The sequence below is a fragment of the Neofelis nebulosa genome, chromosome 6 (assembly GCF_028018385.1).
Source record: "Neofelis nebulosa isolate mNeoNeb1 chromosome 6, mNeoNeb1.pri, whole genome shotgun sequence".
In the NCBI taxonomy this organism is placed as follows: domain Eukaryota; kingdom Metazoa; phylum Chordata; class Mammalia; order Carnivora; family Felidae; genus Neofelis; species Neofelis nebulosa.
This window is the reverse complement of record NC_080787.1, coordinates 143,917,666-143,941,014: the sequence shown is the minus strand read 5'-3', so window position 1 is coordinate 143,941,014 and position 23,349 is coordinate 143,917,666. Positions and strand designations below refer to the sequence as shown.

The 23,349-nt window shown below is 39.4% G+C and overlaps 1 long non-coding RNA gene across 2 annotated transcripts; it reads right to left on the bottom strand.

The window, feature by feature from the left end:
- Nucleotides 1-2,440: 2,440 nt before the first annotated feature.
- LOC131515085 (uncharacterized) lies at nucleotides 2,441-21,597 on the bottom strand. Of its 2 annotated transcripts, XR_009263426.1 has the most exons (4): nucleotides 21,475-21,560; nucleotides 11,841-11,934; nucleotides 3,335-3,541; nucleotides 2,441-2,824 (listed from the first exon to the last, which is right to left on the bottom strand). It is a non-coding gene; the product is annotated as an uncharacterized LOC131515085 (long non-coding RNA). The 2 variants fall into 2 exon arrangements; XR_009263425.1 differs by lacking the exon at nucleotides 11,841-11,934 and having other exon boundaries at nucleotides 21,475-21,597.
- Between the last annotated feature and the right edge of the window lie 1,752 nt (nucleotides 21,598-23,349).

The following is a 23,349-nucleotide window of genomic DNA, read 5'->3' as shown; positions in this document are numbered from 1 at the left end:
GCATCTGCCCAAGTGTACAAGGCTCTGTCCTCAAATGTCAATGATCGTGAAGAACTGGCGTACAATAAAAAAGGAAACCTGGGGGGCTGCTCTTATTACCAGAACTCTTGGAATAGATTTATAGGAAACGTTTAATGAGAGCAGGAAGGAAATTGCACTTGACTCAATTCAGAATAGGGAATTTTTATGAAGTGGCCAGAAAGGGTGTGAGATACCTTGAAGAATAAAGAAAACATAGAAACCCTTCCCTAAAGGAGCTTAAAATCTGATTAATTTAGCCATGCGAACGATAGTAGAAGAAAGTCTGGATGAGCAAAAAGCATAGTTCAGATAGAAGAGGAAGCCCAAGAAGAAGGAGGAGGAGGAAGAGGTAAAGGGGGAGGAGGAAAAAAAAGGAAGAAGAAAAAGAAAGATGTAGATCCCTGAAAATCTCCATTTATTAAAGCTAAAAGGTAAAATTTTAAGTTAATATGATTTATTATTTCATTATCAAAACTATTTGTGGCCGTTGTGGAAAAAAAGGAGAAAATGCACAAAAAAAGGAGAAAACTACAGGAACCTATAACTCCACTATCCAGATACATAACCAAGGTTAATTTTGTTGATGGAAACCAAGATCTACGTAATTTTTTATTTGGAATTATACTGTATATGCTATTTCATAAACTTTCTTCATCACATTTATTATGAGTATTTTTGTTAATAAATATTCAATTGCAATGTGTTGAGTGGCTAATTAGTATTTCATTAAAAGACTGTATCATCTTCTATTTAACAGATTTCCTTTAATTAACACTGGTTATTTCCAAATTTTGATAGTGCAAACAGCATTCTGGTGCCTAAATCTGCATATCCTCATTATTGTCTTAAGATACATTTCTGGATGTGGAATTATTGGGTCCAGGCATATACACCTTTTCAAAGCTTCTTATAAATAGTGCCCCCCAAATTCCAGAAATATTGTATTGTGACAGGAAAATAGTGATAATTTCTCTATCCTTCACCAGTGATGTGAATATTGTTGTTTTTTAACATCTGCCAATTTAACAGGTGACAAAGCAAATGCCATTGTTTTAACGGGATTTTTTTTATTACTAAGATGTAAAAGGTCTTTAAAAATGGTTATTTGGCAGTCACTTTCCTTCTTCGTAAAATACCTGTTTTTATATGGGGTAGTAATTTTTTTCACTCAGCACGTATTTTCTGAGCATTGCCCATGTGCCACAAACGAACCTAGATGTTGGAGATATATTAACAGACAGACAGACAGACAGACAAAAATCCCTGCCCTCCTAGAGCTTACAATCTAGCATCAGTCTATATTCTTAACGTGGAAAGGATATTGACCATTTTATTGTATCATGCAACTGTTTTCATCTTCCGTCTGTCATGTGGAGGCAGATGTGTGTATTTAGAAGAAAGGAGTAAGTGGGGGCAGAGAGGGATAGAATATCAGGGGTGGACCAGAACTCTGCAATATAATCCCTTCATTTCATACATGAGGAACTGGAGGAGGCCCACAAAAGGAAAAAGACTTGGCCAAGTTCACAATAGACTAGAGACCAAGAGCCATCCCAGATTCCAGGGCAGTATCCAGTTCAGATCACTGAAAACAAAATTCTCTTTACTTCACTGTCTTTATTTCACTTGTTGATTCTGCATCACATAAATAACAGCTAACTTTTCTGAGGTGGGGTCGGGGGGGGGGGGATGCCAAGCAAAGACTAAGCACTGTGTGTGCTAAATTCCTAGAACTCCCCCTGGGAGACAGGCCCAAGCATCATCTGTTAAACAGATGGGCGAACCAAGGCTTGGAACACGTAGGTAACCCAAGGTCTTCATAACTAGTGTTTGGCAAACCCTGACTCAAATCCAGGTGATGCAGGATTTTTCACCACGATACCCGGGATTTGTCCTCTCGCTGCTTCAAAGAAGAAGAGGTGGACACAAAATGAGCGACAGGCAAAAATTTATTAGAGTATAAGTGCAGAAAGGAAGACTAGTATGAAAGCTCTCTTTACAGAGAGGGGACATTCGAAAGTGAACACCCGCGACTACAGCCAAGGAGGTCCTTTTATGAGGTTCTTGCCAGCACCCCCTTCCCTTTCCCCTTGTTCCTTCTCAGGTTCGACCCTTATTGGCTGGATAATGCTAGGCGCTGGGTTGTCCATTCCAGATTGGTTCGACTTCATTGTGTCAGGGGTCAGACGGCCATACTGTCCCTTGTTGTATGTCCCTAAGTTGTATGTCCCTAAGTTGTATGGTTTGGCTAGGTATTTTGCTTGTCAAATCCCTGAGGGGATCCTGAGGGGGAGTAGGTGATGTCTGTTACCTTCTTAAGAGGGACCTTAAGCCCCAGGGGGTTTGCTGTAGTTCACTGCTCCCAGAATTTGTTTTTCCCCACCCAGAGACCTCAGGTCCTAATCTTTCCCTGTCCATTTCCTATCTCCCTATCCTATCTCCTGTCTCCAAAGGCTGCCACCATGCTATGCCCATCTCCGGTATGTTCCTAAGGAATCTGTTGGTGTGAGAAATGTGCTGGGAAAAGAGAGATTTAAGAACAAAGAAAAGCAAGTGAGGTGGTCACATTCTGAACTGCTGCAGACAGCAACTGCTGTCATTGCACATGCGCAGTCCCGGTGGAAGAGCCGTGGAGATTCAGCCCTGAGGTCACACCACACCCACAGACTGGGGTGAGTTTTCAGTGGACTCAGCCTGCCCATTTCATTCTTTTCCTCCTCTGCTCATCTGTGGGCTGGCCAGTGCCTCCATTTCTTTCCCCTTCTCTTCTCAAACATTTCTGATTCCTCTGTTGTATTGAAGTCTAAAGGATATGACAACAAAGTAAGAGTCATTCACCCCACCAGCATGTGACATTTGCATTCTCAAACAAGTCAGGATCTCAGACTAAAGGGATTAAGCACTAATTGCAATTCCAGGCATCCTCTTACTTTCATGATAAGAGACTTGCAGTTTCTTTGTTTCTTTGTCCCCCTTCCTTCCCCTCTCCTCCCCCCACCACCCTCGCTCTTTCCTTCCCACTCTTTTCAAAGTGGAGCTTATCATTAGATCCAGTTATCCCAGCCCCTGAGCAGGCCTACGTATGGCTATTCCTTTTGGCAGGATTTTGACATTCCATCGAAGCACATGTCCAAATGAAGACAAGGATAAGATCAGGGGAGTGGGACTGAGCGTGGACATTAGAGACTCATCTATTCCCTTCTCAAGATGTAGAGGAGCCTCTCTACCAGCCTTTCCCACTCATGCCTCTTCTCACGCAAGAGCTCTTTCTGCTCCCTTAGCCACCCAGCCCATCCACCTGTGCAGGTACCACCTCAAAGCGGGAGAAGCCACAGCAGGTGGAAGATCGTCGGTGATGTACAGGAAGAGAGAGTGGCTCACGGTCTCTATGGTCAAGTGCCAGCCAAAGTCTGCAGGCAGGATGTTTGGCCGGAAAACAGAAGAGTCCCAAAGGTCTCAGCTCAGACGTATGAAGGGGCAGTTAACACCGACGTCCTTCGTAGCCAAAGGGACAGAAGACCTGTTGGGCAACAGAAGATTATAGGTTGGTGGAGTGCATGAAGATTTGCTAGTTTTACTACAGCCTTATAAAAAGCTAGTATTTCTTTAGACCTGATTATTGATGTTATTTTATTCACTGTGCATAAAGGACTTTTGGAACCTATGAAAACCTAATGCTGATAAATATTTTAGTGACTTTTTATCATTACGAAGAAGTATTTATGAAGTGCCTAGCTGTCTGTAGTGCTTTCTCAGGTCTTACGTGTGAGGAGAGCCAAACAGATACAATCCGGGCACTCCAAAAGCAAAAAGTTTGAAACAGACTAACTCAAAGGACATTCAAGCCACAGAGTCAGTATGTACAGAAGCAAGGGCAAATGATCTCAAGCACCAATGTAACTGGCAGGCAGTGAGGCAAGAAGGAGCTAAACGATGTAAAAGTGCTGAAAGAGCACATTTTGTCGAGAAAGGTAGCAGTTTTATGTTTGAGGCAGCTTTGGCCTATTGAGTTCCACCATCTTGTTTCTTGAGAAAAGAAGGACAGTTTTGGTTTTGCTTTTGTTTTTGTTTTTTTGAGTGACCAGAAAAATATATAGTGTAGTCTGTTCTTGGAGGATAGTGTTCCAGGGGATAATTATCATAGGAATTACAAGTGTCTGTCCACCTTCTCTTGAAGTGCCAGACAATCTTGTTACGGGTGCCTGATAGTGGGGACAGATCAAAGGATGTGGCTGTGCTGTCTGAGGTCAGATGGTGGAGGGGACCAGAAGGAAGATGTGACCAAGAAGTCCATCAAATGACTATATATGAAGGTAGTGGTAGGACTCGTAGAAGAGAAGGCAGGCTGAGACTCATCCTCTGATGGCCAAGTAACTAATAAAAGATATGCCCTCGGGACATAAAAACAAAGAAAACCAGAGGCAAGGCCAAGAGCCAACAATGAACAATGAACGTAGGGAAACTTCACACACATAACAACAAGCATATGGGACAAGCCACAGACTAGGAGAAGATATTGTCCAACGCAAATTTTTAGGAATTTATGACCCAAATTTATAAAGAAGTCCTTTAGTGAACACCAATAAAAAGATAACCCGGTAGAAAAAAAAGGCAAATGATATGAACAGGCATTTCACAGAAAAAGAAAATAGCTTTTACAACAGAAAATAAAATTAAGAATTTTTTTTCAAAATACCAAGTACCAGCAAGGGTATAGAGCAATTAAAGTGCTTACACTTAGCTGATATGACTGTAAATCGTATATACCAAATGGCATACCCATTTGGAAAGCAATCTGGTAGTAACTTTTTAAAGTTATATAGATGCATACCCTTTGAACCAGCAATATCATTCCTAGGTATATAACCTAGAAAAATACTTGCACGAGTGACTCAAATAGAGATTTCTAAGAACGTTCTAGAAATATTGGACTTCCTAGCAAAACTTGGGGCAAAAACACCAGCAATAAAATGAGAATATAAAATTGTGAAATGCAAACAACGGAATATTACACAGGAGTGAAAAATCAGTGAGTGATAGCTCTATGCAGCAACCTGCGTGAATCTTGGAAACATAATATTGAGTGAAATAAAGCAAGTTGTTTAAGCGTCTTTATTGTGTGGTACTATTTTTTTGAAAGCTCAAAAACCAGCAATGGATACATATGTTGTAAAATATGGGAAAAAAAAAAAAAAAAAGCATGAGACCAGCCTGAAGCATTTGAGAAAGTGGAGGAACCACTGTAGGTTTCAGAGAGATACAGACATAGATTGAAAGCTAATACAGTGGCGTCTGGGTGGCTCAGTCGACTCTTGGTTTCGGCTCAGGTCATGATTTCAAGGCTGATGGGATCACTCTTAGTGCAGAGCCTGCTTGGGATTCTCTCTCCCTCTCTCTCCTCCCCTGCTCACGTGCTTTCTCTGTCTCTTTCTCTCTCTTTAAAAATAAGTAAATCAACTTAAAAAAAATGTTTAAGCCAATACAGATATGTAGGACCTTTGTTTCCGTCAGCAAGTCTTTTTACTCTTTTGAGCATCATTTGTCATAACGTAACGTAACGTAACTTAACAGAGCATAACTCAAGAGTTTTAATGATAGTTATTAACCCAATTTAGTAGTTAAAGCTTATGAATGGTTAAAGAAATAAATAGCTAAACTAGTTAAATAAATAGTTAAAGTAGTTTAAGTGCATAAATAATTTATGCTGTTCATTCTGGAATCCTTGGACACAGAAGATGACCATTTTGGTCATGTCATTCAAGAAGGCGATGAAAAGGATGAGAGCAGAACTGAGGACTTTGCTTCTGGACATTGTGATTGCATCATTTACCAATCCCTTGGTGGAGTAGTCCCAGTGACCAAATTGAATCCTACCTGAATATACATCACGTATTGATAGACAGAGTTCATTTTCTAGGTGGAAAACTCCAAAATATTTTTCCTTTAGTACTATCTTAGTTCCCAATCTTTTGTTGACAAGACCCCAATTTAAAGAACTCCATTTGTGGGGCGCCTGGGTGGCTCAGTCGGTTAGGCGTCCAACTTCAGCTCAGGTCACGATCTCGCGGTCCGTGAGTTCGAGCCCCGCGTCGGGCTCTGGGCTGATGGCTCAGAGCCTGGAGCCTGCTTCCGATTCTGTGTCTCCCTCTCTCTCTGCCCCTCCCCCGTTCATGTTCTGTCTCTCTCTCTCTCTGTCTCAAAAATAAATAAACGTTAAAAAAAAAAATTCAAAGAACTCCATTTGGGATTAAAGTACTAACACTGAAACCCAGCTAGACCAAAAGACCACGTGACACCAAGGCCTGGGGACACTTGTTGAGTCTTTGAGTTTTGCAGTTTCACAGCCAGTGTCCAAATGGGTAGTATGTATGATTTATGTCTTGCCAGGTAATTCATAATTATACAAGCAAAGAAGAAAGTTCAATATAATATAACTCACATTGATTTTTTTGGGCTACGCTATAAAAGCTTGATGTTAATATATAGGAAAGAAATTCTCAATATCCCCCAAACATTTGGTTGTTCTAATAAACGATCCTTAAAGTTTTGAAATCACCTGATTGTTCTCACAGGTCTTAGAGAGTTTGAAACCCATTTTTATTAGAAATCATGATTCAGACTCCTGGCAGACAGCTTTGTGAGTAAATGACCTCTCTATAAATATTACTGCTGAGTCAAAACTAACTGGAACAAGTGAATAGATTTGTGGTTTTCTCCATAGAGACTTGGAAAACCCCAGGTTTTATGCCAGTCTAATTATAGATTTTGACTTTCTCAAGGTACTAATCAAAGGTTGGCCCCTACACTGATCTAATGGAGCCATGTTTCAAAGGCCACAGAAATGGGCAGGTCATTTAAAGTGCCATGGAATTAATGAGCGTAAATCCATGTATCTTTGCAGGCAAGAAGGTATTTTCTATCCGGTGAGGGTCTGGAGCAATGAAGTGTGTCACACATAATAAAAACCAGTTGCAGAGAGGGTTTGAATTCTCGTTAGTCTAGTGTAAACATGTTGATAACAGAAGTTTCATGTGAACAACCCAAAGAAAGAGAAGACACAGTAACTACTTTGCAGTGACAGAAGAAAATAGTTAGCATTATTCTGAATAAATAAAACAGTCCTGGGACCCCAGAAAGCCTTTCTTCCTAAAGTGTAACATGGCTGACTGTATGATTGAAAAGCAGGTGTTTGGGCCCGTACCATGACGCTAAGCTATCCTGGCACACAAGTTATGAAGACAATGGGGGGAACATTGGTTATGAGTTCGGTTCCAGCCTGGGTGTGAATTCTAATTCCATCTAAAGGACTTTGAGGAATTTGCTTCACCTCCTTGTGGTTCAGTTTCCTTTTCTGTAATTATCTCCCGGGGTCATCCGATTATATAAAAACATGTGTGCACCCCAATGAGATATCACCGCATACCTGTCACAATGTCTGCTGTAAAAATACAAGATATAACAATTGCTAGCCAGAAAGTGGAGAAAAGGGAACTTCTGTACACTGGTGTGGGAATGTAAACTGGTATACCCACTATGGAAAATAGTACAGAGAGTCCTCAAGAAATTAAAAATATAACTCCATATAATATAGCGATCCCACTTCTAGGTATATATCCAAAGGGAATGAAGTCATTATTGTGAAGAGATACCTGTATTCCCATGTTCTTAGCAGTATTATTCACGATACCAAGGTATGGAAACAATCTGGGTGTTCACTGATAGATGAATGGACAAAGCAGATGTAGTACCTATGTCCATGGGATATTATTCAGCCTTTAAAAAGGAGGAATATTTGCAACAGGATGGAATGGATCTGGAGGGCATGTTGCTGAGTGAAATGGCCAGAGAGAAAGACAAGAGTAGGAATCATATGTAGAATCTAAAAAAAAGCATTTGGACTCAGTAAAAAATACATGAGGTAATGAATATGTTGATTAACTCAGTGGGGGAATCCTTTTACAATGCATAATTATATCAAATTATCATGTATACTTTAAATAGCTTACAATTTTATTTGTTAATTATACCTCAACAAAGTTAAAAAATGAATTGATAGTTGAAAAGCTCATGTATGTAACATTTAGCATTTAGCCTGTTAAATCCTCAAAAAAGGGGGAGGAGAAATCTTATGGTAACTAAAGAAACGGAGGGTTAAGCTTAAGAAGACTCTCGTGATTGGGGCACCTGGGTGGCCCAGTCGGTGAAGCATCCAACTTTGGCTCAGGTCATGATCTTGCCCTCTGTGAGTTTGAACCCCGCATCAGGCTCTGTGCTGACAGCTCAGAGCCTGGAGCCTGCTTCACATTCTGTCTCTCCTTCTCTCTCTGCCTTTCTCCTGCTCACGCTTTGTCTCTCTCCCTCTCAAAAATAAATAAACATTCAAAAAATTAAAAAAAAAAAAAAGACTCTCTTGATATACTTTCCATCCTCAATGGTAGTAGTTAGCCTCTTTTTAAAAAAGTTTTTTAATGTTTGTTAATTTATTTTTATTAAAAAATGTTTTAGTGTTTATTTATTTTTGAGAGAGACAGAGTGTGAGTGGGGAAGGGTCAGAGAGAGAGGGGGACACAGAATCCAAAGCAGGCACCAGGCTCTGAGCTGTCAGCACAGAGCCCAACACGGGGCTCGAACCCATGAACCGTGAGATCCATGACCTGAGCAGAAGTAGGATACTTAACCGACGGAGCCACCCAGAGGCTCCAGTAGTTAACTTCGTTGAGGCAGGTTGTGCAGTTGCTCTGAGGACTTGAATGTCACAGGATTAACATCTATGTTGTGAATCTTTACTAATTTTCTTACTTTCAATGTCTGTTATTCCCCCTTTAGTAAGTTTGGCTACATCTCACTATCTTTTTTCTTAACGTATTTGAAATCAACTACTAGAAATCATTCTGTAGTCATCACCCAGATTATATAGTGGTGATCTGATAATTACATACCTGGGCAAGAATAGCATCTCCCAGCCACCCACTTTCCTGACGGTCACCCTTGGAAATGAGCCACTATGTTGGTTTTTTTAGACCACCATTTACCCGGCGTTTTTCCTCAAAGATACAAACCCGTAGGTTAGTTTATGATGTTAACTGTGGCAGATAGCAATGACAATAATTTTGTATCCTAACAACGAGCTCTGCTATCTGTCAGGCAGAATGACTATCTTTTGGACAATCAGTTGGGCAATTTTCCAAACGATAAGCAAGTAAAGGAACTTGTCACAAAATGTAAATACAGATCCCCAGAACTCTATGGGGGGAAAAAGACACTAAGAAGAACTCTGTGTCCTCAACAGGGGTAAAGAGAATGGAGCTACATATTGCAAACACAAATCCCTGGACTCATCTCTCGTTTTCCATAATTCATAGACTTGCTCTTTAGCATCAGATTTGTGGCCATGCACAAAGGTCAGAGCTAAAGAGTACAAAATGTGTAAATCTGAGGGCGGAAATTCTTTTTCCCCATTACTTATTTATCAAACAGGTTGACGTCTGAGAGAAAGCTTGGGTGTGGGTTGGCCTTTCTTCCTCCTGTACAAATAATCATCCCTGAGTCCTACCTTGTTAACCTTTTCTGTTTATTTCTGCTTCCCTGCAATTTCGTAGAACAGTTGCCAGTTAATCACAAATATATTAAAAGATTTCTTTTTAATCTAGCAGTCTTCACTGTTTTGTGGGATCTATGCGGAAAGTTACACCACTTCCATAGAGTGTCCAATTATGCTCACTGCAGGGAAAACCAAGAGATCAGCCGTTGACTTTGCTTTTGTCTAAGGTATCCAATGTGAAAGCAAATCAGGTATCCAAAAATCAAAACTAAAATTAAGACTAATAAAACGGAGCTTTGACTTTTCTCATCACAGACTCATTTATACTTAATGACACAGACCGACGGGATAGGTGATTGTTATAATCTCTCTTGAAATGGATTTTAAAAATGGCTGATCCATCCCTCCTTTCAGGACAGGCAAATGGGCACCAAGACAATAGAGAAATAAGAGTCTGTTCATGCAGTCATACATTAATTTGTCTGTAATATTGGCTCGCTTGGAAGGCCAGAGAGAGACGTGCGAGCCGGTGTTACTTAAATGTGTCAGCATATAAAGTCATCGTACGTTATTTTGCTCACAGAGCTCTATCTGCCAGATCAAACACGTGAAACATCAGAAAAACAACACCAGGATTTTCTTTCCGAAAACTCAACCCACTTTGCTTTAATCAGAAAGAGACTATTTTCGTAATACAATTTATAGAACTCTTCTCTCTCCTTGGATGTACACGCTTCCTCTTTCTGTTTACAGACACTCCCCCAAGTTGCAGACATACAATTTATTAATACCTCTTCCCAGATGAATGCTTCCTACCTATGCCCTCCTCTCCCCACACCTGTTCCTTTCCTCCTCTCACTCTTGCTCACTTACTACCAGCTGGACAGGAGCTTGGCTGTGGAGGGGTTGTAGCGCCACCTGAAGGCGGGCACACCAAACTATCTTAACCATTGTCTTCTCTACCTCTGCTTCTTTTCCCCTCCAAAGATTCTTTTTATGGCACCTTTTCTAAGCTTTTTCTTAGTCGAAGTTGTGGTCCTTCCCACCCCCAGCTCAGAACCCGGGGAAATTTTAACCACCACAAGAAATAAAACAGTTGCATTCATGGAGCACTTCCTTTTCTTGGAGAGGCTCTGAGTGATTTATATTGACTTTGTATTATTAAACGCTAGATCTTATTGTAGTTTAAATACATTTACTCACTTACATGAAATTAACTAAGCAAGCAATTTATATAATTCATGTAATCCTCCTCCCAAATTTTACATATGGCTTGATCGTCCATTTGAATTTATTATAAACTTTTGGGGGAAACCACAGCTAAGTATGATAATGTACGAAGGAAAACTAAATCATAATATTATTCTCTCCCCCCCCCCCCCGCGGTCACACACAGAAATGCCTACTGTAGTGACATCATCTGAAATATAAGTGTCTTCTGCCTTACAAATAAATAGGCTAATAGACTCCTTCTTCACATGAGTGAGTCAGCTTTGCTAGTTTGTCCTTTTTTATTCCTCAGATCCAGCACCACAGGATTCAAATCTCTGTGGACAAGTGTTTGTAAATGAATCACAAATGAATCATATATGTGGAGTCAGCACGCTAAGCAGGCTGGAGCTCCGGTTCCACTCTGGCAATTATGTACAACAAAGGAACTCTTCCTACCTAAACCAAACACTGCACACTCACAGGTACCACACAGCCATGGTCAGCTTTTCCCCATTCACATCAAAACACCAGGCTTGGCCAGAACACTGTATGTTGGCTTGAAAAAACTGCTATAAAAGTTCTATGCAAGTAAAATGATACCGGATCTTACCAACGCTCCCATGCGGTGCCATTATTTTCTTTTGAAAATATGTGTATACATTTTATCTATAAAATGCTATCCTAAGAGTCACAATTCTGTAAACCTTCCCTTAGGCAAAAGTCTAATCTTTCATGAAATGGCTTTTCCCTAAGCCAAAAAGGAGAGATGGTCCAAAAATTACTTTCAAAGAGGGACAAAAGTCTCAAGGTTTTTGCATCAATTAACAGGTTTGTTTGAAACTGGATCAACCCTGTAGGCCACTGACCATTATTTACATTTTGTCAGGTTTGGGCGTAGGGCTAGTATATGGCACAAGGGGGAAAGTCAGGAATACTCCTTGGAATAGAGGAATCTTGTATAACTACTGAATATTGTGGTAGACCAGAACTATACTTGGCACAAAGTATTTTCAAGGTATTTTCCATACCTGTTTCCTGTAGGGGTAGGAAGGAAGGGAAGTCTCACCTCAAGACATGTCCCCACGATTCTGCTGGCAACAATGGACCTTGAGCTGGAGGAAGAAGTGAAGGAATCTGAGTAGACTGGGATGCAGGTTCTCCTTTTGGGAAAAAAGACAGCCCTTAGGAGGAGCTTCTTATGGCGATTGTTCTCCCCTAATGCTCTATTTGGAAAAGCCACTGGTAATTTGATGAATATTCAGTTTCGTTCTGGAGACTTTACCCTTCTTGAAATGTGAGAGCTCAGGTTTTCATCTAGTTCTGATAGATTAGATTTCTCCTTTTTTTTCAATTTTTTTTTTTCTCTAAAATCTATTTCTTGGGAATAACACAGTTGAACTGTGTAGGTTTTCATTGGTGGTCTCCAGCCTTGGTGTTCTTGCTGACTCTTTACAAAACGTGGCCTTTTCTAAAGATGATTCTAGAACATCATATCTCTTTTAACATGGTTAAGCTTTTAAGGAACAATGTATTTCCTTCCAATTAGTCTAAGTTGTATAGCAAGCTTTTTTTTTTTCCGCTTTCTCTATATAATTGGTTTTCACAGAGTAAAACTTTCTGCTCCCAAAAAGAAAGAGATCGATGCAATTTCTGTTAATTGCTACTTACGCTATCATTTCCCAAGAAAATGCACAGATATGAGGACTAGGACTCTTGATTTCAGACACCCAACCTTGTGTAGTTTGTCTAGGAGATGCCAAGCGCAACACCAGGACAGGCCACAGCCCTCCACGGCCCTAGAGTCAACCACAGAGCTGCCTTGGACACCATCGCCTGACTGTTGAGCCACAAATCCCCCCAAAACACCCCCACCAGTCTTCCAAGAAACCAACCTGGATGTCTGCATAGTCTTCCTTTGTGAAGTGTCTTTCCGTATGGGAAAAGTTACAAGAATCGTACATGAAACTCCCATATATAACCTTTACCCAGATTCAACCATCCTGTAAGCATTGCCCCATTTTCCTCGCCCTTTCTCCCTCCCCTTTTCGCTCTCACTCCCTCTCCATTTGAGATTGGAAATATCAGGACCCCTCCCACCCAGTACTTTAACCTTGGCTTTTTAAAGAAAAGAGATTCTCTTATGTAACATATGTGTAATTATCAAAGTCAAGACATTTAATTCAATACTGATACATTTTCTAACGTACAGTGCAAATGAATATTTAAATTTATTAATCATCCCAGCAGTGTCTTTTATGGATCCACATAAGTGTGTGTGTGTGTGTGTGTGTGTGTGTGTGTGTGTGTGTGTAACATGTTATATAACATTTCCAGTCCAGGATCTAACTGATAAGGGTGCATTGTATTTAGTTACCATGTGTCTAAAGCTTCCTTAATATGAACGGTTCTTCAGCCTCTGTCTTGATGTGAATATTTTGGAGACTACCATCCAGGTATGCTATAGAAAATAACTGAGTTCAGGATTGTCTCATATTTCCTCATTATTAGATTTTGAATATGGCTTTTTTTTTGTTTGTTTGTTATTTTTGTTTGGGGGTTTTTTTTTTTTTCTTTTTGGTCGGGAATACCTCTGAAGCGTTGTGCCCTTCTCAATGGGTAACTTCAGGAGACATGTAACGTCAGTTGGTCCTGCCATTGGTGACAATGATTTGGATTATTTGGTTAAAGTGGTAACTGATAAATCTCTACCCAGTTTCCTTTGGTAAATAACAAATAACTTGTGGGGAAATACCTCAAGACTATGCAAATATCCTCTTCCTCACAGAACCTTCACTTAATCGTTCTAGCAAGAATTAATGTTTCTCTAAATCTATCCTTCCTTTGCTATTCATAAGTTGGCATTCTACCATAAAGCAGACGTTTCCTTTGCCCTATTTGTTTTCTTGTTTGTGCAATTATTAATAGCATCATAATGGACTTGTAAATTGTTTTATTCAGTAGATTATAATCCATTACTGTCATTATTTAATTTATATTCTTATTTTGTCATAGACTGTTCATTCCTTGAGACTCTCCTTAACATTGTAACACAAAAAAAGTTACAGAAATTTCACTTGCTTTCAAACCTGCTGCATCCCTGCAAGGAACCTTTCATTCAAAGAGCCCTGGTTCCTTTTAGAAGAAAAGGGTATTTGGAACCAAGACCTCAGCATTAGGTATGCTCGTGGGTGACCCATTGTTTCCAGGTTCTCTCATTAGAAAGATTTAGAAATTTGTGAAATTTAGGAAATTTACACACACACACACACACACACACACACACACACACACACACCCCTACCTATATTTATCTCTTTAAGATCATGGGTTCATACTGATAACTCCAACCCCAAATCAACACAATGGATATGCTTTATATTTTCATATTTACAACTCTGTACCTCAACACTGACAAGCTCATTATTTTAAATATATCCACTCATTTGTTCAAGTCTAGAAAATACACAAAGCAGTTGAAATTGCTAACCCATAATACAAGTGATACAAAAAAGTAAACCTATTAATAATAATAATTCATTTTTAATGTTCTTAAAAAGGTAATATAAAGACAGAGACACAGTGAAATCCCCTACATGCATGTACCTGTGTCAAGAACACAGAAAATAATCATATCCTTATAAAACTAGCTCATGCCCCTTCCCAACCAACCTTCCCACTTGCCTTTTTTCCCCTACGCATTGGTGTTGCTGGTTTGAATTCATATAAATGGCGTCACATAGTCCGTATTTCTTCTGTGTGTGCCTTCGTTGGCTCAGCATGATATTTTCGAGAATCATCTATGTTACCGTATGTGTCAGTAGTTTGTTCCTTTTTGTTAATAATTACCAGCCCTTTCTATGAATAAAGTAGAAATTCTTCAACCATCCTTCTGTTGCTAGGCTTTGGAGTTTTCACTATTATGAAGAAAAGATCTAAGAACATTCATGTACCAGAATTTTTATGGACAGGTAGTTTTTATTTCTTTTGAGAAAATGCCTACGAGTAGAATTGCTGTGTCATAGTGGACATGTATTTCTCTCTTTTCAGGAAACTATCAAAATATTTTCCAAAATAATTGTACCATTGTACTCTTCCATCGCCAGGGTAGCAAAATTCCAACCCGACATCCTTGCCAACACGTAGTATTTTAATGTTGGCCATTCTAACGAGTTTCTAGTGGTCAGATATCTGGTTGTGGTTTTAATTAGCATTTCTCTGAAAACTAATAATTTTTATCATGATCTCATATGATTACTGATCATGTCTTAATAGGATTTGTATATATTTCTCCTTGACGTGCTTGTTTAAATCTTTTGCCCAACTTTAGTGTTTTGGTCTTTTTTATATTGAGATATTAAAGCTTTTTTTTTTTTTTAATTTTCTGGATATGGGTGCTTTTAAAAGATATATGCTTTGCAAATGAAGTTACCATAAAACGTTTAGCTGTGGTCTTGTCTTCGTTTTTCTTATAGTGTTTTATGACGAGCAAAGTTTTTCATTGTGATGAAACCTCATTTATCATTGTTGCTTTTATGGATTTTTTTTTTCCTGTTCTTCCTATGAATTTATTGTCTGTTCCTGGTTTGCAAACAAATTCTGTAATGTTTTACTTTAGAAACTCCTACATTCTTTTCTTTTAATTTTTTTAAAGTTTACTCATCCTTTGAGAGAGAGAGAGAGAGAGCGCGCGAGCATGAGTGGGGGAGTGGAAGAGAGAGACAGAGACACATAATCCGAAGCAGGTTCCCTGATCTGAGCTGTCAGCACGAAGCCCAGTGTGGTACTTGAACCCATGAATTGCAAGTTCGTGACCCGAGATGAAGTCAGACGCTTAACTGACTGAGGCACCCAGGCGCCCCTAGAAGCTCTTACATTCTTGAATTTCACCTAGGTAATAATCAAAGCTCATTTATTTGCACATTGGTATCTAGTTTGTCTAGCACCATTTGTTGAAAAGACCATCTTTTCTCTGTTAAATTATCTTTGCACCTGGATCAAAAATTAATTGTTCCTCATGTGCAAAATGTCAATGTTCCTCTCTGTCCACTTTTGGACCCTAGTCTGGCCAAGTAATCAATTTGTCTATCCATAAACTACAGTCACACTATCTAGATTACTATAAATTTATAGCAAGTCTTGAGATAAAGTAGTTTAAAGTGTACGACCTTCCTATTCTTTGTCAACACAACTTGTCTAGAATCTCAAGCAGGCTCCACACTGTCAGTGCAGAGCCCCATGTGGGGCTTGAACTCAAGAACCACAAGATCATGACCTGAGCTGAAATCAAGAGTCGAACACTTAACCGGCTGAGCCACCCAGGCAACCCTGGCCTGGAATTTTCTATGTGGAAAGGTTTTTAATTATGAATTCAACATTTTAGCAAATATATTTCTATTCAAATTTTCTTTCTGCTCTTTCCCTTTCTCTTTCTGATCAGTCCTGCTATGGGATTATCATTTTATTTATTTATTTATAAATTTTTAAAATATTTATTTATTATTCAGAGACAGAGACAGAGCACGAGTGTGGGAGGGGCAAAGAGAGAAGGAGACACAGAATCTGAAGCAGGCTCCAGGCTCTGAGCCATCAGCACAGACCACAAGATCATGACCTGAGCTGAAGTCAGACTCTTAACCGACTGAGCCACCCAGAATCCCCAATGGGCTTATCGTTTTAAAAAGTCTTTTCCAAGAACCAACCTTACTTTGATTTCAATTTGTTCTTTTTCTAGTTTATGAAGTTGATCACTTAGATCACTGACTTTAACATTTTATTCTTTTGGAACATAAGCCTTTAAAGCTACCAAGGTCTGCCTAATCATCCCTTTATCTGTATCCCACAAATTGTAACATGCTGTGTTTTAATCATACTTCTGTTCCAAATATTTTCCAAATTCTGTGTGACTTATTCTTAATCCCATGGGTTTCTTTTTAATGTGATTTTGAATTTCCAATTATTTGTGATTTTCCTGGGTTTTTTTTTTATTAATTTCTAAGTTAATTGTGGTCTGATCAGATAACACACTTAGTAACATTGCAAGCCTGTGAAATTGATTGAGAAGTTTTATGGATTATGGTTTGGTATAGCTTGGTGATTTTGTGTTTGGAAAGAATGTGCATCCTGCAGTTTTTTGGGTATAGTTTTTTTCTAAATATGTTAACTATGTTAACTAGTTATAATGCTATTCATGTCTTTTATATCCTTTCAAAATTTTGTTCATGTCTTCTATTATTAACTGAGAGAGGTATATTAAATTATGTAGCTATGATTGTAGATTTGTCTACCCCTGCTTTCTTAGCTCATTCTTTACTTCATATGTTTTGAAGCTCTGTTGTTGATTGCATATACATTTTTAAAAAATTTTTTTAACGTTTATTCATTTTTGAGAAACAGAGCATGAGCAGGGAAGGGGCAGAGAGAGAGGGAGACACAGAATCCCAAGCAGGCTCCAGGCTCTGAGCTGTCAGCACAGAGCCCAACACAGGGCTTGAATTCATAAACTGCAAGATCATGACCTGAACTGAAGTTGGACACTCAACCGACTGAGCCACCCAGGCGCCCCCGAGTGCATATGCATTTTAAGATTATTATGTCTCCATGATGAATTGACCCTTGTATCATGACAAAATATTCCTCCTTATTTCTGACGTTTATAGAACATTTTTCTATTTTATTATCCCTGCTATGTATGAAATATTTCTATATTTTTGTCATTTAATTTGTCTGATACTAATAAAGTGACTCCAATATTTTTATGATTTGCGTTATTTTTCAATCCATTTCCTTTCACTCATTTTGATATTAAAATGTCCCTTTTAAACAATATGCATTTAAGTTTTGCTTATTTGTATCTGGTATTATTATTTGTGCCTTTATATTGGGGTGTTTACTACATTTACATTTAATATAATCATTGATGCATTGAAGCATTCCATATTGTTGTTTTTCACTTTTCCCATCTATTCTTTGTTTTTTGGTTTCTCTTTTCTCGCTTTCTTCGCATGATCCCTATATTTTTATTATTACATGTAATCTCCTCTTTGAGCTTCTTAGCTCTACCTTTAGTATAATTTTACATCTACGGTCTTTTACTATAGCTTAGTTCTTTATATTTATCTTCCTCTGTTTAAATCACTGTGTGATTTCTGTCTCTTTACTAGACTCGGACCAATATTCCTGTTTTCAGATTTATTGATCTTTGTTTGCTGGTGTTCAGTTTGTTGTTCAACCCATCTAGCACAATATTCATTCCATATATCGTATTTTGCAATGCTAAAATTTCCATTTTTATCATCTTTATTTCTTGGTTGGGATTCCTTATATGTCTACTCGTTGTCTCTCTCTCTCTCTCTTTTTTTTTTTTTTTTTGCTTCTTTATATGTGTCTAAAAATTTTAACTTATATGCTAAATACTATTGGTGCCCCATGTTTAAATTTCTGTATTCCATTGTCTTTCTTTAAGGAATGTTGTCTTTTGTTCTGGCACTCTTTATCCTGTTGACATTTGTTCTGAAGCTTTTGTGTATTATATATAGGGCTATCACTGGCCTACTCATCAGGGAGAGCCTTTTTGAGATCTCAACTCCCACTCTGGCTACTTGAAAGCTTGTACCTTCCAGCACTTACTGACAAATGCTATATGTTTTTTTTTCTTTTTTTTTTTTTTTTCTTTTCAGTTTATAGCCTCCAAGTAGCTATTCTCTACCAGATCTTACCATTCCATACATCGTCAGCTTGGTATTTGGACAACGATTCAAGAGGTCCCATGCAGTCTTCTGGAGTTCTTCTCTATACAACTTCCTTCTCCATGAGAACCTGCCCCCCCGCCCCCCAACCAACAGCTACCTCATCTGCCTTGATACAAATCTCTGTTCTACCCAAAGAGACTATTGCTCTCCATTTGGGCTCAATTCCCAGTGCTAGATTTGCAAAGAGCTGTTAGACAGAAAGCTGAAGTTAATCTTGAGCAACCTTAAGTGTTTCCATTCTTTCGAAACTCACAACGCTGCTTTGCTTAAAAATAATTGTTTTAGATATGTTGACCAGTTTTACAGATTTTTTAATGGTAGGTAAATAAGTCCTATGCTCATTTTTCTAGTATAGCTGGAACCTGAAATTATTTTCTTTTAAAATGAGTTGGTGTGTGTGTTTTAGATTTTATACTGCCAGATAAAAATTTCACATTATAAAATTTGGGAAAACAAACAGAAAAGCATAAAAAAGAAAATCAATGATCTCTTTAGTGTATGTGTATGTATATCTGTTACATATACTTGTACAGTATATTAATCTGTTGATATTTTAATTATACGAATCAATTAATATCAATACACTTCACAAGTATGTATAAATAAAATTGGATTCATATAATATCTACTCTTTTTACAACCTTATTTTCCACCGCAACTTTATTATGAACACTTTTCCATGTCATTAAATATTTTTTCACAACGAACAGCATAACATGATTTTACACTGCTCTGTCCTTCCTAAGATGCAAACACCACCAACAGAATTATAAATGATTCAGTATCTGATAAAACTGAAGTTTTCCTTTCAAAATTACAAGTCATAATTTCAAGTGAATTAATCTATAATCTGCACATACCCCATGTTATTTATTTTCTCTTCTCATCATCCTATAAGCCATGCATTCTAATTGCTTTTAGAAAATTAAGCTAAAAAGCATTGTAATTGGGTAATTTCTGACGCCAGATTGGTAAAGCTGCAGAGGTTTATGGCACACAGTTCAACACATCAAACAGCCTGGTTTGGGTTCATTGCCTAAGTTACCATGGTATCTTCCAAAAATCATAAAAACCTGCAATATAATTGAAGCTTTAAAGGGAGGAAGCTGTCCTCAATTCAGAAGTAATAAAAGGTCAATCTGTTTCATTGCTGCCTGCTTTGAAAATCTTTAGAATAGACTGAAAAGTGTTTTCTCTCTCCCTTTCTTTCTCCTCCTCCTCTCTCTTGCACGCACATACACACAGGCTTAGATGCTAAAATCTCAGCAAATAGGTTTTTACCTAAGTGCACATTTTTCAGTGCTTATAGGAAAGTGTAAATGAAAGAGTTCTGATGCCTCACTGTGCGGAAGCCACCTCTAAACTAATTTCACAGGCAAGACCACAGCTGCTGTTCACCCAGGTTTGAATTGGCTCAATATATCCTGTCTGTTTGGGTGGATGCTATTGACTTGCCTCATTTGTCTGTGCTAACAGGATCTCTTTGGAGAAAGAAACGGAGGGAAGGAGTGAGACGGAGGAAAGGAAGCAAAAGGGAAAGATAATCATTCAAAATTGTTACCAGATCCAGCTGGCAATTCCCCATTGTCTCTGCTGCAATGAGACTTTTTGGCAGCATGGATCTGTACGGGTCTCCTGTGTTGTAAGGTGCGGAATACCTTAAACAGGACATTCGGCTTTGTTCATGTGGACGCACCCAGTGCCCCAAACGCTCCATCCCTCTTATCTAGCTGAAATAATTTCACTCTTATTTGGGAGATTTTCACTCATCCAATTTTAACTCATGGTATTTGGTTCCTCACTACATTCTTTCATATAAGAACTGCATACTTCATCATCTAATTTTACTCTGCAGAAAGAAAATATCAACCCAAATGACTGGAAACCTGATGCATCATCCAAGTTTAAGGAAGTCTCCTCTGACTTCGGCGAAAAGAGCCACAGTTTTGCAGTGAAGGTTAAACTTGTCAGAGATTACTGTCGGTTCAATCATAAATCAGGTGATGGCACTCACAAGGTTGTCAGATCAATTAACAGCATGCTAATTCCCATTTTAAACGATGACTTAATCCCAACATTTTACAACATTTTCTATAGGCTCTGATCAAACAAAGCATTATGAATCACTTTTTTTTTTTCCCCAAACTTTACATACATATTTTGGGTGAAATACTTTTCTGGTATTAGCTAGAATATGGTAGCTAGAATAAATAATAGGACATATATGAGATTGATTAAATTCATTCTTACCTAATTTGGGGAAGTCTGTGCATTTCCTCAGGACTCTGACAATTCCCAGAATAGTTCGGATTTTAACGATCACCTCTGTTTCGGTGATTTAGTTGTGTGTGACCACTTTTCCACTCCACACATACGGTGTCACACCCATTTGAAAGTCATCTGTCAATTCATTGCAGTCCTCTCTCTCCTGGTTCTTGGGGCTCACCTTTCGACATCTTCTCCAGCTACACTCACTGTTTTTTTTTTCTGATCTCATCCAGTACACGCCCTTAAATATCCATATGCTGCTGTATTAGTGTCCTATGGCTGCCTTAACAAATTACCACAAGCTAAGTAGCTTAAAACAATAGACATTTATGCTCTCACAGTCCCTGAGGCCAGAAGTTCAAAATCAGTATCCCTGAGCTGAAATCAAGAAGGTGGCCGAGCTCAGCTCCCTCCGGAGGCAATAGGGGACAACCCAACCCTTGCCTCTTCCAGCTCTGGGGACCAGTGACATTCCTTAGTTTGTGGGTACATCACTCCAGTCTCTGCCTATATGGTGACACCGCCTTCCCTCTTCCACGTGTGGGAAATCTCCCTCTGCCTCTCTTACAAGAAAATGTGTGATGGCCTTTAGAGGCCACCTAGAAAATCCAAGATAATCCCCCCCATCTCGAGATTCATAAGAACATCAACCGACACCGTTTTTTCTTAAGAGGTAATACTTACTGGTCCCAGAGATTAGCACCTGCCATCTTTGGGGGCATTTTTTGCTTACTACGGCTGACAATTCAAAAGCAAGCGTCTATAACCCCGTGTCTTAACACTCAAATTAGAATAAAACTGGAGCCTACCAGGTCCCTCGTGACACCTCTCTGACCTCATCCACCAGCCTCCTGCCAGTGATCTGGGCACTCTGGCTTCTGTGTTCTATTCTCAGGGCTGGGAACTTGCTGGCTCACCTCATTCAGGTCTCTGCTCAAATGTCGCCTCCACTGAGAAGCTGTCTCTACCCCCCTTATCTCCTACCCCATCTCCCCCCCCCCCGTCTCTTTCCCATTCATCCTCTTCTTTTCCCACCCCACATCCTTCTTCATGCAAGATCCCTCTCATCTCGAAAAGGAAATTTCTCTGTCTTCAGTAAGCATTTTATAACACACAAAATACTCAAAAGGGTATGTAGCTTGACCAGGACATTGGAATATGGTTACTAGGCTAATCAACCATCCGATTATCATACAACATTTCATGCACTTATAACACTGAAATACGTATTCTAAAAACAAGCCATAGGATCGTCAGAAATCACCTATGTTTTTTTCCTGGCCTCTCTTAAAAATATCTCTGTGTGGAGAAACACCTGGGTGGCTCAGTTGGTTGGGACTCCGACTCTTGATTACAGCTCAGGTCATGATCCCAGGGTCGTAGGATCGAGTCCTGTGTTGGGCTCCAGGCTGAGCATGGGATTCTTGGGATTCTCTCTCTCTCTCTCTCTCTCTCTCTCTCTCTTTCTCTCTCTCTCTCATTTGCCCCTTTCCCCCATTCCCCCCCTAGACACATCTGAAGTTGGCAGAAATAACAATGTGCCATTAGGTACCTAGCTCACCCTTCGCTGAAGAAAGAGTTCAGCGAAGGGTGAGCTAGGTACCTAGCTAGATTGCCTCCCTGTAATCTTCACCTTATTTGTTTTTTAATAAGATCTTTTAAGTCAGTAGCGATGGGAGTGGTTGTGCATCGGTCACTGATCCTAGTTCCCACAGCACATAAGGCTTGGGAGGCCTTCCCTGCCCAGCACACCATGGTGCCCTTTCTCTGTGCTTCTTGAGCATCCTGAACTCAGGTTTTTGAAGCCTATGACAGATGGCCCTACAACGGCAACTTGTCTCAATCAATCTGGTAGATCGATTACCTGTGTGATGAGAGGGCCTGTGTCTGTTCTTTTCTCAGACGATTCAAGACCCTGGCAAGTGCCGGTCACCTATCAGATGCTCAATCAACATATGCAGCTGGAAGGAGGCAAGTGACTCAGCTAGCTGGCTACTTTGAGTGGCCAGGGGATGATCAAAATTGCCCCACTTTTTTTTTAATATTCTTGTTTTATTGCAGCCCAGAGTTGCAGGCGCCCGTTGGGTCCCGGTCACAAAGCTTGCCCTGTCTTCTTTCACCAGTTTGCAGTAATGATTCTTAGCTCAGGCTGAGGCAGATACTAAAGAAAGAGAAAAATAAGAGCTGTGATTCTTCGAGTCGCTTAAAAATGATTCAAATCCGATAAAAAGCAGGTTTTGAGGTTTGTAAGCCGTCATAATGCCTGAGAAGGAAAGATGATTCCGTTGCTTTAAGTAGGTTAACTTCCTCTTGCTGTAAGAGAGAACTAAATAAAAGGTCAGATGAGTTATTTTTATTTATTCTCAAGGTGATTTCATAGTCCTTATCTACCTATCACCCAAAATAGACCCCGGCCATCTCCCTTCAGAGCAAGGCCGAGGAGATCAATGTCACCCGGAGAGGGTGTCCGCTGACAGAGCCCCGCACAAAGCAACGAGAAAAGTCAAAACTCCCGTTGCCATGTGGAGTTACCAAGATCTTTTGTCTCTAGGTCAGTGC